The sequence below is a fragment of the Podarcis raffonei genome, chromosome 1 (assembly GCF_027172205.1).
Source record: "Podarcis raffonei isolate rPodRaf1 chromosome 1, rPodRaf1.pri, whole genome shotgun sequence".
NCBI classification, from domain to species: domain Eukaryota; kingdom Metazoa; phylum Chordata; class Lepidosauria; order Squamata; family Lacertidae; genus Podarcis; species Podarcis raffonei.
This window is the reverse complement of record NC_070602.1, coordinates 121,084,091-121,099,187: the sequence shown is the minus strand read 5'-3', so window position 1 is coordinate 121,099,187 and position 15,097 is coordinate 121,084,091. Positions and strand designations below refer to the sequence as shown.

General features: G+C 43.8%; 1 protein-coding gene across 4 annotated transcripts in view; it reads right to left on the bottom strand.

Annotated features, from left to right (window-relative positions):
* Positions 1–15,097, bottom strand: part of HECW2 (HECT, C2 and WW domain containing E3 ubiquitin protein ligase 2) — a 186,251-nt gene that overhangs the window by 96,116 nt on the left and 75,038 nt on the right. Inside the window, exon 1 of one of the 4 annotated variants that reach the window (XM_053360463.1) lies at positions 3,037–3,210. The exons of the other annotated variants lie outside the window; for them this stretch is intronic. The gene's annotated coding sequence lies outside the window, so the exon portion shown is untranslated. Of the gene's footprint in view, positions 1–3,036; positions 3,211–15,097 lie in introns of those variants that run through there. 4 annotated transcript variants of the gene reach the window in all.

Sequence of the window (15,097 nt, the reverse complement as noted above, 5' to 3'; positions counted from 1 at the left end):
AATATTATTGGCACAAAAATGGAAACAAGAAGAATTACCGACAAAAGAAGAGTGGCAAATGAAATTAATGGACTATGCAGAATTAGATAAGATGACAGGAAGGATTCAAATCCTGCGGGACCAGAGATTCTTGGAGGACTGGAGTAAATATTTGAATTATTTGAAAAACAATTGTAATAAACAGATTGCTAAAAGTTATGTAAGGAGGACTATGCGAAATATTGCAGAGAAGACTATGAAGAGAGTTATTAGTTAAGGACAATTAAAAGTAAGAGAAATTAAGAAATGTAGACTAAGTGATAAAGACTGAAAAATCTTCAGATGCGGTTGATGGAAGTCTAAAACATTGTATAAGATAAGAAAATATGTTAAAGGATTGTTGGAAATGAGATGTTAAAAATTAATGTATATGAAATGTTATATATGATATATGATATGTTAAAAATATATATATATGAAACAAAAAATCTGGCAACCTTAAACTGAATCATTCTTTCACATTCAATCATATTAAGTCTTTGTGCAGATACTAAGTTGTCCAGACAAATGTCTTTTCTACAGCTTTCCCCTCAGGAGCCCAAAAACTGAGAGGTGGGAAGAGAAGGGCAAGCAAGTAAATGAGCAGGAAGTCAAAATACCTCCTCACATGGTCAAAACAAAAAAAATTTTTCCTTCCAGTAGCACCTTAAAGACCAACTAAGTTAGTTCTTGGTATGAGCTTTCGTGTGCATGCACACTTCTTCAGATACTTCTTCAGATACTTCAGATCCTCACATGGTGTCAGGGAACTGCCATCGGAGCCAAGAGTGGAGGTAAGGCTCCCCAACGATGCAGGAGAAGGGACCAGCAGGGAGAGAGAGAACACTTCCTTTGGGGAAGGAAATCAGCGTGACACCAGGAAGAAAGGGGAGCAGGGAAGGACTTCGGAGAGATGGCTCCAAGACTCTTCCACAGAGACCAGCGGGGAGAGCCCAGGACCTCCGCTGGCCACGCCCATTCTGCGCAGAAGACTTCCGCACAGGGAGGCTAGGCGGAGACTTGGCGTCAAAGAGCTTTTATGTTGGAAGAAGTTCAGGAAACGCCCACTGACGGATTCTGCCAGTGACTGACACAGCCACGGAGAAAGGGCTGTCCAGCCAGGGAAAGGTTTAGCCAGACAACGTTGCCTAGAGCAGCAGCCCCCTTACGCATGAGCAACCCCCAATTCCCGTTACACATGGCTAAGGGGGTAAAGTGATTCCCCCTCCACAGGAAGTCCACATCTTGCTGGGATTCTTCTGTGAATTCTTATGAAGTTTTGAGTCAAGAAAGCTTCAATTCAGAAAAGGCTCCTCCAATCAGTGGAGTTGCATCCTTCGTGGGCGACTGGGGTGTGTACATTGCGCCCCAGGCAGGACCAGGGGCTGGGCACGGAAGGTAAATAAAACCCACAGCACCAGCCAAACTTTACCACCGCATCCCCCCAATGCTGCCGTTTAGCAAGGGGGCTGGAGGCACAATGGCAAGACCCCTGGTGGCAAGCAAGGTGGGGGTCACTGAGAGGGGATGCCTGGCTCGCGCCCCCTCAAAATCATGCCCCTGGGGCTACACACACACACCTGGCTCTCCCCACACTACACTCCTGCCTCCAATACTCAGAAATCAGCAGCATAAGCAGTGCACGGGGAAGGTACACACACATTTTTAAGGAGATGTAAAATTAGGAGAAACCTGTAAGCAAAATGCAGAGGTGAAAACATCAGACCAGAGAGGCATGACCTCAGTCCGCCAGGTAAAACCATCCAACAGAAGAAACTGTTATAAGAGTTCCAAGGCGTCATAAATAAAATGTGCATACGCAAGTGAATAAATAAAACCTCTCCCGGTAGACTGGCTGAGTTCTTATCACTTGTTAAATTCTGTAAATAAATTAACTTCTCGCCAACTCCTTACAAAAAAAACAAAAACAAAACAGGTCTGGCAAGTATCTACTAAAGGTAGAGCAGACCTGTCAAAAGAGCATCTTCTGTGTATAAATAGGGATAGGTCTGACAATGGATTCAAGACCGAAGGTATTTACCATTCCTAAAGAATGGCCCAGACTAGCCAGGAAAAAGCAAGAAAGCAAGCATTACCAGGTATCTTGACGGACAGAAGGCAAGTCATACTCTTGGATTTCTATTGTAGACCACCTCTTTTCTGTTACATTTGATTTGGGGTGGTCTTTGGCTAAGGGGCTGGAAAATTTCTGAAGTCTTTAAAAATTGTTACACACCTTTGTTCTGGTTCCGCCTCACCTCCTTGTAAAGGGGGTGACAGAGACTGTTGCAACAGAAAGGGGGGGGGAGAGATCTCCCGTGCTTTCTTCAATTGGTTCCTGCCTGCACTGATTGCTCTCTGACTGATCGTGAACTTGGGGGTAACTGGGTCCCTTGATGGGGAGCTGGGCTGTAAAAGCTAACCCCAAATTTTCTTTTGGCAAAATGATCACCATAATAAAATAGCAACAAAGCAGTTGTTAAGCAACCCATTTACCCTTGGATAACTGTTTGCGGGCTTCAAATTGCAATGCCAAACTTAAATTTAGGCCGTGTGCTATGAAGACCCCTAACCAGACTAGTTTGCTTCATGTACGCAAATCACTGGATCTGGCTGCAAAGCTGGTGCAGGAATTCTGCACACAGATGCATCTCCCCCTGACACCTGCGATATCACCTTTCCGTGAAGCGGGAAGAAGCCCTTCTTCGAGTACAAACAGATTTCTGCCGCCTCGTGTCATCAGAGGCTGCAAACTTCAGCTGAGACCGTTCTCTCCATTTTCTTCTGAGCAGCTGAAATTGTAAACTGGGATCTGAACTTGAAGTTTGCGTCAGCTATATATACACATAAAACACTTAAAGGGTCAAACACTGCCAAAGGTTAGTAGTTTAGCAAGCAGTGTTCTTGCCTTACAGTCACAAAACCAAACATTCTGGCAGGAACCTTCAGATGCATTCCATTTATTAGCAAATAACTCATGATGGGAACAGCCACAAAGGCCAGAGAAGGGCAAGTTACCAGCATGACGTGTCCTGCTGCACCCAAGGAGGAAGCGATATTCATGAGTTCTTCACATCATACTCATTTTGCTACTGCCATCTGGGAAAGGTTTCCTAAAAGCAATTCCCATTTCAAGAGTCATTTAGAGGTAAGGATAAAGCAGCAACAAATCCATAATATTCTAATTATAATGATCAGGGAGGGCGAGAGAATACTCAAACCTGCTACCTAAAACTCAACCAAATAATTTAATCTGGAAAGCCTGCTTATTTTAAGTGTTGATATTTGGCTCACCATATGAACACTGTGGTCAAGGCAATTTTGTACCATTCAGTTAGTGCACAGGGCAGATCAAACAATTCCTTCTTTGCTAGGTGGTCTGTGACCTGTCACTTAACCATTCCTGTGACGAAACAGAGTTGTTAATGCATGAAGGCAAATGTCATGGAAGTCCAATACCACTGTCTTCCGCGCCAGGCATTTCAACCCAGGACACTAAAAAAACCTGCTTTGAGCTTTTCTCAGCTGTTTGCACAGATGGAGAATGATATTAATGTGGGCCAGAAAGCAGATTTTCATTCCCTAGTAAGCCATTTTAAATCTAAATGTACAATTCTAGCCAGAGTTAAGTTTTGCACTTGAACTACAAATACCGTTTTTGTGGCAAGGGCAAGGAACACTTATATGCTGGACACAGCGAATTTGAAAAAAAATATGTACAACTGCTGATGCCAAAACAGCTTGCTGCCTGAGGCAAAGATCAGAATGGGACCCACACACGACACTATGTGTGCAGAGGCTTACCAATTTTAGTTCAACACTAGTGATGGGAAAGCACATGGGAGCATCAGGCTAACTTGCAGAGCACAGGACTGACACAGCCTCGCCCTCCCAACATCTCACTGCTATTGGTCATCCTTCAGCACCCTCTTGCCGCACTCTGCCTAATGATAGGACCAGTTTTGGGTTGGGTACATGCAGATTGTTTTTGTGAGGGTGCTTCCAGACAGTCAGCGTTTTGCGGGAGGGATTCAACCACATACTAGAACTTTTGGAGTGCACATTTAAAGCTCTCTGTCATCCTAGCACATGGGTAAGCAAACTAAGGCCCAGTGCCCAGGTCTGGCCCAATCGCCTTCTAAATCTGGCCCATGGATGGTCCAGGAATCAGCGTGTTTATACATGAGTAGAATGTGTCCTTTTATTTAAAATGCATCACTGGGTTATTTGTGGCGCCTGCCTGGTGTTTTCTACATGAGTAGAATGTGTCCTTGTATTAAGGTAAAGGTAAAGGGACCCCTGACCATTAGGTCCAGTCATGGCCGACTCTGGAGTTGCGGCGCTCATCTCACTTTATTGGCCGAGGGAGCCGGCGTAGCTTCCGGGTCATGTGGCCAGAATGACTAAGCCACTTCTGGCGAACCAGAGCAGCGCACGGAAACGCCATTTACCTTCCCGCCGGAGCAGTACCTATTAATCTACTTGCACTTTGACGTGCTTTCGAACTGCTAGGTTGGCAGGAGCAGGGACCGAGCAACAGGAGCTCACCCCATCGCAGGGATTTGAACCGCGACCTTCTGACTGGCAAGTCCTAGGCTCTGTGGTTTAACCCACAGCGCCACCTGCGTCCCTGTCCTTGTATTATCTCTGGGTAATTTGTGGGCCATAGGAATTCATTTTCCCCAAAAAATATAGTTCAGCCCCTGACAAGGTCTGAGGGACAGTGGACCGGCCCCCTGCTGAAAAAGTTTGCTGACCCCTGTCCTAACACAACAAGTCCATGGATGCAGGGGGGGGGGATACGGAGTTATAGCAGTTTGGAAAGCGTAGGGGCTAACAACAAGATGTGCAAACACCATCAAGCAAACCAGGATGACTACCAGATGAATAACCGCCCCATAAACAAACCTGATTGAATGCTCAATGAAGAATGGACACCCCATAAGCTTTGTGCAAGCAAATCAGGATGAATGCTGAATTAAAAAGGTCTGGATGAGTAGAGTTCCCTTGCAACCTTTTGGCTTTAGTAAACAGAGACTTTTCAAGTGAAATCTGTTTTCTAGCCTCAGACCAGGCTTGCTGTATCAGTAGCTAAATCTGATTTCCCTGCACAGTCAACACCTCCATTGCTAATAGGATTGGTGATATGTGAATGTTTTTTGACTGCTGGAAAGGCATATACTTGACAGCACACTGACAAAGAACAATTTCCTTCCAATAATACACTTTCCATTTGCGAGAAGCTGAATTCTTTCTTTCCCCCTTTTCAAGTTTTACAACTTCTTTGCAGAACGAATGGCTTTCCGCAGGGCAACAGAACCACTCCAACCACCCTTTAAATGGTTGCAGAAACAATGCCATCTCCTTTCCTGGCAGCAGTAGCCAATCACACAAACAGATATTAATTTAATGTAACACCTAAGAGAAAACCAATGAGCAACCACCTTTAAAACAATAAGTAAGGGGAGATGCTCCAACCATTGCAACATAATTCCCACTCTCCTCCTTTTCAGCTATCTTTCTTCGGCGATCACTCGTAGCTGAGTAAGATTGTTTTCCATAAACACGGTTTTAACAATGAGTCCATAAGTGACTGGGGAAGCCAATTCTGGATCCACACATCCTTCCACAGTGGGGACATTGGTTTCCGGGCAGGAGCTGATCACGGTGTGGATTTGCCAAGCGTGCCTTCCTCCTAGCACGTTTCTCCCTTGCATCCTGAGTTTGAGCATCTTCAAAGCCCATGACACCTTTGGTAAAGGCTGTTCTCCAACTGGAGTGCTCACAGGCCAGTGTTTCCCAGTTGGCAGTGTTAATACTACTTTTTTTTAGATTTGCCTTGAGACAGTCTTTAAACCTCTTTTGCTGACCACCAGCATTATGCTTTCCATTTTTAAGTTTGGAATAGAGTACCGAGGTGACCCTTCCTGAATCCCAAAATGGTTTTTGGCCTTCTAGGGGGACAGTGGACATAATTTTCACCGCTTGACAGCTTCAAGAAAAATGCAGAGAGCAAAACCAACCCCTGTATATGGCGTTTATTGACCTGACTAAGGCTTTCAACACTGTAAATTCTGAAAATTGGCTGCCCAAATAAATTTGCAAACATTTTCTGCTATATAGACAACTGGCGTGCTAAATGCACAAGACCAATGAGTAAGAAATCAAAGCGCTTTGGGAAAGAAGTGCTTCAATTCTCTGTACTATACACAGCACTGAAATCTTCCCTAAAGCAGAAATTATCACCATCCTGTCACAATCACCCAACCCGATAATACACGCACAAAATGAAACTAAACTATATCTGGTATTTTATATTTGCATTAATTCATATCACAGTGCTAAATTAACGTTAAAAGGGATTTTAAAAAAAATGTTATCACATTGCCATATACTGTGTTAAATCTGATTCATGGTTATTTTTCATATTTGGGCTGTGTGTGTGTGTGTGTGTTATACATCTGGCTTGTCAGTGCTGTAAACCGTCATTGACATTTCACAATTTAGGTAATCCATTTAGGTAATCAACCCCAAATCAGTTTAAATATGAGCTCCTGAAAGGAGTGTTAGTTTGGATCTGTACCCTCTGCTCCTATAAGTGATTTATGGGGGAGGGGGAGGGGTAACGGAAACAAATAAGTAAGCTTTTGAATCAGTCACCCCCAAAAAACCCAATTGTTAGGTATGAATGAGTAATCAGGATAGAAACCCTGGGGTAATAGCTGTGGGTTTTTTCCTTGTAAATAAGCAAATAGACCAGGGGTCAGCAAGGTTTATCTTGCCTGGGCTAGATTGGTCCCACAAATATCCCTCCGTGGGCTGGATCGTGAGTGCCTGTTATTTTCAGCATCTGCACGTGCGCAGACGCGATATCTGGCACCGCAGAAGCGAGTCCCTGCTCCGTGCTGGTTCAGTGCAGCGATAGGCAGGCGGCTCAGTTCAGGGGCGGCTCGGGGGCCAGTCAAACAACCTCCACAGGCTGCTTCCGGCCCATTGGCATTGGTTGCTGACCCCTGAACTAGACCCTTTAATAATAACATCTGCTTAGTGGGGAAGATTTGGAGAGGAATAATGGTAAATATTGAGTCCAGGTGTGGTTCTTGTTTTGACAAATAAAGCATTCACATTTAAAATTCACAAAAATAAGTAGCTTTATCCTTGTTGTAAGTCAGTTTGAGATTCATTCTTTCTTCGGGGAGGAAGTGACTAATACATTTAATAAAAGAAAAATAATAAACAATACTGCTTTAGTTTCAAATATAAAAACCCACTCCTTTAACGTCAAATATTGCAATTTTTGTACTTCCCTTACCTTTTTTAGGCTACAGAAAGTAATGTAGAATAGATGGGGGGGTTCCCCCAAAATGAACATTAAATTGAGCTGTTTACATACTCTAAATTTGCCTTTGGCAACAGCATTTTTCATTCTGGTTTTCATTTTTCATCACTTACCTGACCTATCCTGTAGTAGGAGATACCTTCCATTCAATTTCGCATCCGTTTAATCATCTGGAGATGTTCTTAAAAACTGAAATTTCTTTTATAAGGCTTCTGTTATCCGTATGCCAATTCTTCTCTCCATTTTAAAAAAAGTTGCCTTCTTGGAAGAGGGAGTACTTGAATACTGTCTTGCACCATCGCTGACATCGTCACGAGCTCACTTGAGAAGCACCTCTGCATTTCCCATCTTCTGCTTTTTGTTTAGATTGGAACGTTTTAAGAAAGCTCTCTCCTGGCGTTCTTAATGTGCTATTTCTTTTACTAGCTATTTCTATTTCTTTTACTAGCTAACCCACCCAGAGAGTTCACTGCTTATTGCGCTCTGAGCAATTGCTCCCTCTGGGTTCAAACATCACAGAATTAGAACAGATGAAGTATTGTCCTTCAGATTAAGTTATTTGTAGCCACTCCCCTCTGAAGGGTACAGGATGCAAAGTCTTCATCCTCCCTTGGCTTCCTTCCTTTTCTGTTTTCCATGGGAGAATTCTGAACAGTTGATCCCACTACTGTACAGTCATCCAGAGGGTGATAAACAGGGAAAATTCAAAACCCAGAAATGACAAGCGCATTAGTCACAGAAAACAAAACACAAGAACCAAAAGTCTCTCATATTTATTGCATCTTTGCAATGACATCACTTAGGTACCGTAACAAAGCCCAACATTCTTGTCTTTGTAGGCTGCAAAAGGTTCCCTAGAGTGCACTAACAAACACACAAGGTAATCGTTGTATATTTACTGCATTAGCTTGCATTGGCTTGGGGGCTCTACTTGCTTTCTCATTTGCAGAGAATTCTTGATGATATCAGATGATCTCATAAACGCCGCAACTAAATGAATAAGCAGCAGTAAAAAAAATTTACCAACTTCGGTTGGTAAGGCCCCTACAACTGCTCCTAGATAACTTGGCCACAGTTGCCCATGCATTTGGTAAGCTCATGATTTGATTACTGTAATTTGCTCCATGTGGGACTACCCTTGGGGTTGGTCAGGAGGCCATCGCCAGTGCAGAACACAGTGGTGCATGCTCTGGTTATCTCCCGCTTGGACTACTGCAAAGCGCTCTATGTGGGGTGACCTTTGAAGGTGACCCGGAAACTACAACTAATCCAGAATGCAGCAGCTAGACTGGTGACAGGGAGTGGCCAGAGAGATCATATAACACAGGTCCTGAAAGACCTACATTGGCTCCCAGTACGTTTCTGAGTACATTTCAAAGTGTTGGTGTTGACCTTTAAAGCCCTAAATGGCCACGACCCAGTATACCTGAAGGAGCGTTTCCACTGCCATCGTTCAGCCCGGACACTGAGGTCCTCCTCCAAGGGTCTTCTGCTGGTTCCCTCACTGCGAAAAGTGAGGTTACAGGGAACCAGGCAGAGGGTCTTCTTGATAGTGGCACCCGCCCTATGGAACGCCCTCCCATCAGATGTCAAGGAAATAAGCAACTACAGTGGTACCTCGGGTTACATGCGCTTCAGGTTACAGACTCCGCTAACCCAGAAATAGTACCTTGGGTTAAGAACTTTGCTTCAGGATGAGAACAGAAATCATGCTCCAGCGGCGCGGCAGCAGCAGGAGGCCCCATTAGCTAAAGAGGTGCTTCAGGTTAAGTACAGTTTCAGGTTAAGAACGGACCTCCGGAATGAATTAAGTACTTAATCTGAGGTACCACTGTACCTGACTTTTAGAAGACATCTGAAAGCAGCCCTCTATCGGGAAGGTTTTGATGCCTGTTGTTTTATAGTGTTTTTAATATTCTGTTGGGAGATGCCCAGAGTGGCTGGGGAAACCCAGCCAGATGGGCGGGGTATAATTATTATTATTATTATTATTATTATTATTATTATTATTATTATTATTATTATTACTACTACTACTACTACTACTACTACTACTCTAGGCTGCTACTTGAGAGACCACCTTATTCCTTATACACACAGACCACTGAGATCTGCAGAAGATCTGCCATTCCCCCCCCCCAATTCTCTAGGAGCGATTATAGAACATCTTGTCCTTTACAGCTGTTTCTTAGGTGAGTGCAGGCTGGACTGCCAGCATGTGCTCTCCAGCAGCGCTTTTTTAAAGTTTAGAAATAAAGAGGAGGAAATAAAGGAATCTGCAGACAACCTCTCAACACAGTTTGGAAGGTGGTGGTGGTTTTCACTCTGGCTCTGGTTTTAGGAGCTGGACTAAATGTGAATTGTTGGAAGTGTAGCAGTAATTTGTTGGGAATGCCATGGAATTAAGGTATTATTGGGAGACATAAACAACTTCAAGATTTAACTAGATGTGCAATTCTACTGAATTGTGTTATTTGGCAAGTGTGTTGAAAAGCTCAAAGTACTTGCCAAATAACTAAATGTATTCATTTAAAAATATTTGTATATTGCTTTTCAACCACAGCCGCTACCAATGTAACGTATTGCAAGCAAATAGGTGCATTTTCGTACCACTGGGTTGGAAAATCTTTGCTTAAGGGATACTTAAATTTATTTGCAACAGGATCTTTTTATTGTACTTACTATGTACATTTCCCCCCTTATGGCCACTCTCTGGTTTGAGGCACAAGTTCCCAAAAACCCATTATGGAATCTTTGAGAATGTGACACTTGTTTTTAAATGCATTTTAAAACACATAGTAAAATACATTTTTAAAAAGGCAATAGACCATGGGTAGGCAAACTAAGGCCCGGATCCGGCCCAACTGCCTTCTAAATCCAGCCCATGAATCAGCGTGTTTTTTACATGAGTAGAATGTGTCCTTTTCTTTAAAATGCATCTCTGGATTATTTGTGGGGCATAGGAATTTGTTCATATTTTTTTCCTTCAAATATAGTCTGGCCCCCCACAAGGTCTGAGGGACAGTGGACTGGCCCCCTGCTGAAAGAAGTTTGCTGACCCCTGCAATAGACTATTTCAGGAGTAGCACAAAGGTGTCAGGATATAATGCCAGATATAATGTACCCAGACCGCTCTATTATGTCTAGATCATTAAGGATGAAGGAGAGAATGCCCTTGGACTACAGGGGCACAGAGCTGTAAGTGTGATGACAATTAAGGCTAAATACTACCAGGGGTGGGGCAGGAGAGGGATATAAAACAAAAGTGTCATTTTAGTTTCATTTTCACTTTAGTTGCTGCCATAAAGCACCTCTGCTTTTTTATGTGCTTTTGTGTGCGCTTGTGTATTTTGTAATCCAAGATCTCTAGACAGTAGAAGCGAAAATGTAAAAGCCTGCAAGGACTGCTTTTTAAGGACATTATTTGTTGTTGCTGTTTAGTCGTGTCCGACTATTCGTGACCCCATGGACCATAGCACACCAGGCACTCCTGTCTTCCACTGCCTCCCGCATTGTGGTCAAACTCATGTTGGTAGCTTTGAGAACACTGTCCAACCATCTCATCTGTTGTCCCCTTCTCCTTGTGCCCTCCATCTTTCCCAGCATCAGGGTCTTTTCCAGGGAGTCTTCTCATGAGGTAGCCAAATACTGCAGCCTCAGCTTCAAGATCTGTCCTTCCAGTGAGCACTCAGGGCTGATTTCCTTCAGAATGGATAGGTTTGATCTTCTTGCAGTCCATGGGACTCTCAAGAGTCTCCTCCAGCACCACAATTCAAAAGCATCAATTCTTCGGCAATCAGCCTTCTTTATGGTCCAGCTCTCACTTCCATACATCACTACTGGGAAAACCATAGCTTTAACTATACGGACCTTTGTTGGCAAAGGGACATTATAGGGCTGCTGAACTCTTTTGTCTCCCTGTCACTGTCCTGCCAAAACATCTCCTTTCTGAGATGCGACTTGCATTTCCAGAGAAAGTCCCATTGGCGCCCTTGTAATGCAAAGCGCCAGCTTTGGAGATGCAATTTTGTTGGGAGTGTGGCAGGGAGAGAAGGCATGAAACCTCTCCTCACCTCAAGGCTGCTCAAGCTTCCCAGAGATTGCTACTTACATATGAGGAAACACGCATGGACAATGTTTGTTTATTTTATTAGAAATTCCGGGGCAATCTCCAAAACGCAATGCAATAGAACCATAAAATATCCAACATCCACAGTCGATAGCTCTGCTGCTAAAGCATGAGACTCTTAATCTCAGGGTTGTGGGTTCAATCCCCATGTTGCGCAAAGGATTCCTGCATTGCCGGGGGTTGAACTAGACGGTGCCTTGTGGTCCCTTTCCAACTCTTCTATGCCAAAAAGACACATAGAAAGACTAGCAAATGCTTAAGTAGTCCACTGGGCACCCATCAGATTTTTTTTCCATACTACAACTCCCATCAGCCCCAGCCAGTATAGCCAGTGGTCAGGGATGATGAGAGCTGTAGTCTGACATCCGGAGCACGTCACATTGATGTGGCTTCAACGAGCGTATAAAACAAGACCAACACCAGAATGGAGACCAAAAAATCGCCTAGTCCAACATCCTGTTTTCAAAGTAAACAACTGGATGTCTATGGGATGGGAGCAACCAAGGAATAAGTACATCACTCTTCCACCCTCTGGAAGAGAAACAGTTGAATATAACCAGTGAGGGAGATGAAATAAACCCACTAGCATCAACTTACTCCCAAAAGCTGTTGCTATAACATCAACTTTGGCCCTAATTTGAGGAGTTGCCGGGGGGGGGGGAGGAAGCCAAAAGAGATAACAATGAGGAATCTGCTGTTTTATGGGGCCATTAATGACAGCTGTTATTACTAAATTTATTAAATGGATTTGTACCCCCCCTTTTTTTTACTCCAGTCTTCAAAGCAGTACACAGTATTAATACAGTGCAATGAACACAGGTAAAACAAAAACAAAATAAAACCAGTGAACCAGGAGCTAAAGCAAACACCTTCACTTGTCTATCCCTTGACTCCTTCCCACAGGTCAGTTGCTTCCATATGGCCCTGACATGTCTGAGTGGTCTGGCAAACATGTGAGGTTATGCCACAGGGTGGGTACTGCTCAGCTCGAAGCTATCCAATATCCAGGGTTTACAGGCAGCTCCTTTTGCATTAAACATTGCAAGGACCCATCCTCACACACACTTCATAAGCAACCTTCTTTAATGAGCCTTGTCTATCAGTGAGAGAAAAGGAGAGTCGCATAACTGACATGCCTTAAAATAGGCTGAACGGGTGGCAAGCTATTTTTACAGCACTTGCTTGTTTCTCTGGAAAATATTATAAAGCATATGCCTGCCATTTTGCTTTTTCTATAGATGAGCAGAACACTGCATAGCTGAAACAGGCTTCAGTTCCTTGGGATTTTATGTCTGTGCTCCGCAACATTTTAAAACCCACAGGCATAAATAGGATTCTCTAACTACAGACTCATTGAAATTCTATGACTGGGTACCTTAATGCAATTGCACTACTGTTTTGCTCAGCTCTTTTTAGAGGTTTGTATGCCACAACATTCCTATCTGCTTAAAAAGCAAGGACAAGATCTCCACATCCAGTCCAGCTTCCTGCCTCTGTGCAGTTATCAGCCTAGATTTTGGCAGAAGACGTTGCCTAATCTCCTTCCTTCCTTCCTTCCTTCCTTCCTTCCTTCCTTCCTTCCTAATGTCTGTTCTCTTGCCTCCTCTCACATGATTAGCAGATAACTGTTGTTGTTCAAGTAACATCAGACAACAATGTGCAGCAGAGGCATCTCTGGCACGCAAAACATCAGTTTCTTTCTCCGTAAACTAGCAAGCTGATAGCAGGTGACAAAGACAGCTCTGCATTAAATTTGTCGGATCCTATCGGGTTAATTTCATCCACTTCTGGAGTTGCTGGGTAATTTTCATGTAAGAAGCGGAGGGGCATGCCTTGTTTTAGGATAACTACACACAGGATTTCAGACATGCTGGCTTCAAATGTAGGAACAAAGCAGTTAAGTTCGACTGAAATCAACAGGACTGCTTCCAAGTGAAGACATTCATGGTTGCTTGTTGCAATAATCAGTGCAGCCCCACTTATCTTGTTTGTTGTTTTAATGCAGCAACTCTAGCCAAGGAAGATAAAGCTGAATTCCAGAACTAAGTAAAGACAGAATCCCCTACATCCCACACACTTATTTTATCTTATACAGTGTCATAAGCAAAAACCAGGAGGAATCAGCTTGGACCACTGCAGAGATACTGGCTTGTCAACAGGAGAACACAAATAAATTGTCCCAGATGAAATGTACACCAAGAATCGTAAAAAATGGAAAACGGAGTCACTCTGACCTTCCTGTTTGATAGCTGGAGCACACACGTTACAAAGATCAAACAAGCAGTACCTCAAGGACCGCCTCTTTCCATATGAACCTACCTAGACCCTGAGATCATCTTCTGAGGCCCTCCTTCATGTGCCTCCTCCTCAAGAGGTCCAGATGGTGGCAACACGAGAACGGACCTTCTCTGCAGTGGCTCCCCATCTGTGGAATGCTCTCCCCAGGGAAGTTCGCCTGGCACCTTCATTACACACCTTTAGGCGTCAGGCAAAAACATTCCTTTTTAACTAGGCCTTTGGTTGATTTACAGTACAACTTATGCCATTTTAAAATGTGTGGTTTTTTAGAGGGGAGGGACGCGGGTGGCTCTGTGGGTAAAAGCCTCAGTGCCTAGGGCTTGCCGATCAAAAGGTCGGCGGTTCGAATCCCCGTGGCGGGGTGCGCTCCCATTGTTCGGTCCCAGCGCCTGCCAACCTAGCAGTTCGAAAGCACCCCCGGGTGCAAGTAGATAAATAGGGACCGCTTACTGGCGGGAAGGTAAACGGCGTTTCCGTGTGCTGCGCTGGCTCGCCAGATGCAGCTTTGTCACGCTGGCCACGTGACCCGGAAGTGTCTCCGGACAGCGCTGGCCCCCGGCCTCTTGAGTGAGATGGGCGCACAACCCCAGAGTCTGTCAAGACTGGCCCGTACGGGCAGGGGTACCTTTACCTTTACTTTTTAGAGGGGGGTTATTGGGTTATTTTTGTTTTTATTATGTATTTTGTGGTTTGATATCTTGATTTTATTCTGTGAACCGCCCTGAGACCCCCGGGTATAGGGCGGTATATAAATGCAATAAATAGTAATAGAAAGAACACTTCACTCCAGATTCAGCCAGGTACCCATCACTGATAAAACCAACAGCCTTCCTGTCCTCACATATAATCTTGGGGGAGATGCTGGAATGTACTTTTAAGGGCAATTTCAATTTACAAATGCAACTCATGCAGACAGAGGGCAACAGGAACTCCTTATTTTCAAAGAATGAGCTCAGCTCAGGCAGGTGACTGGAAAGGTTTCTTCGGCTCATAAAATCCATTTACCTCCCTGAAAACTATGCAAAACAAACTCTTTCAGCATTTCCCCATCCACCAGAACACATCAATCGCTTATTTACTGGCAACACTCAAGTGAGGGGTGTAAATACAGAGTACAGTTTTATATTGCTTGATGTTGTCTTAACCTTTACCTGCCTTCGTATCTTTTGATCTATTTTGTATAGATGTAAAACTTATGATTAAAAAAATCTACAAGGCAGAACCTTCACACGCCTGCTATTTATAGGAACACTCAAAATGAGCCAAACAATTATATTTTGCTGACATTCTTGGCTGGAATTGTTTATATCTGT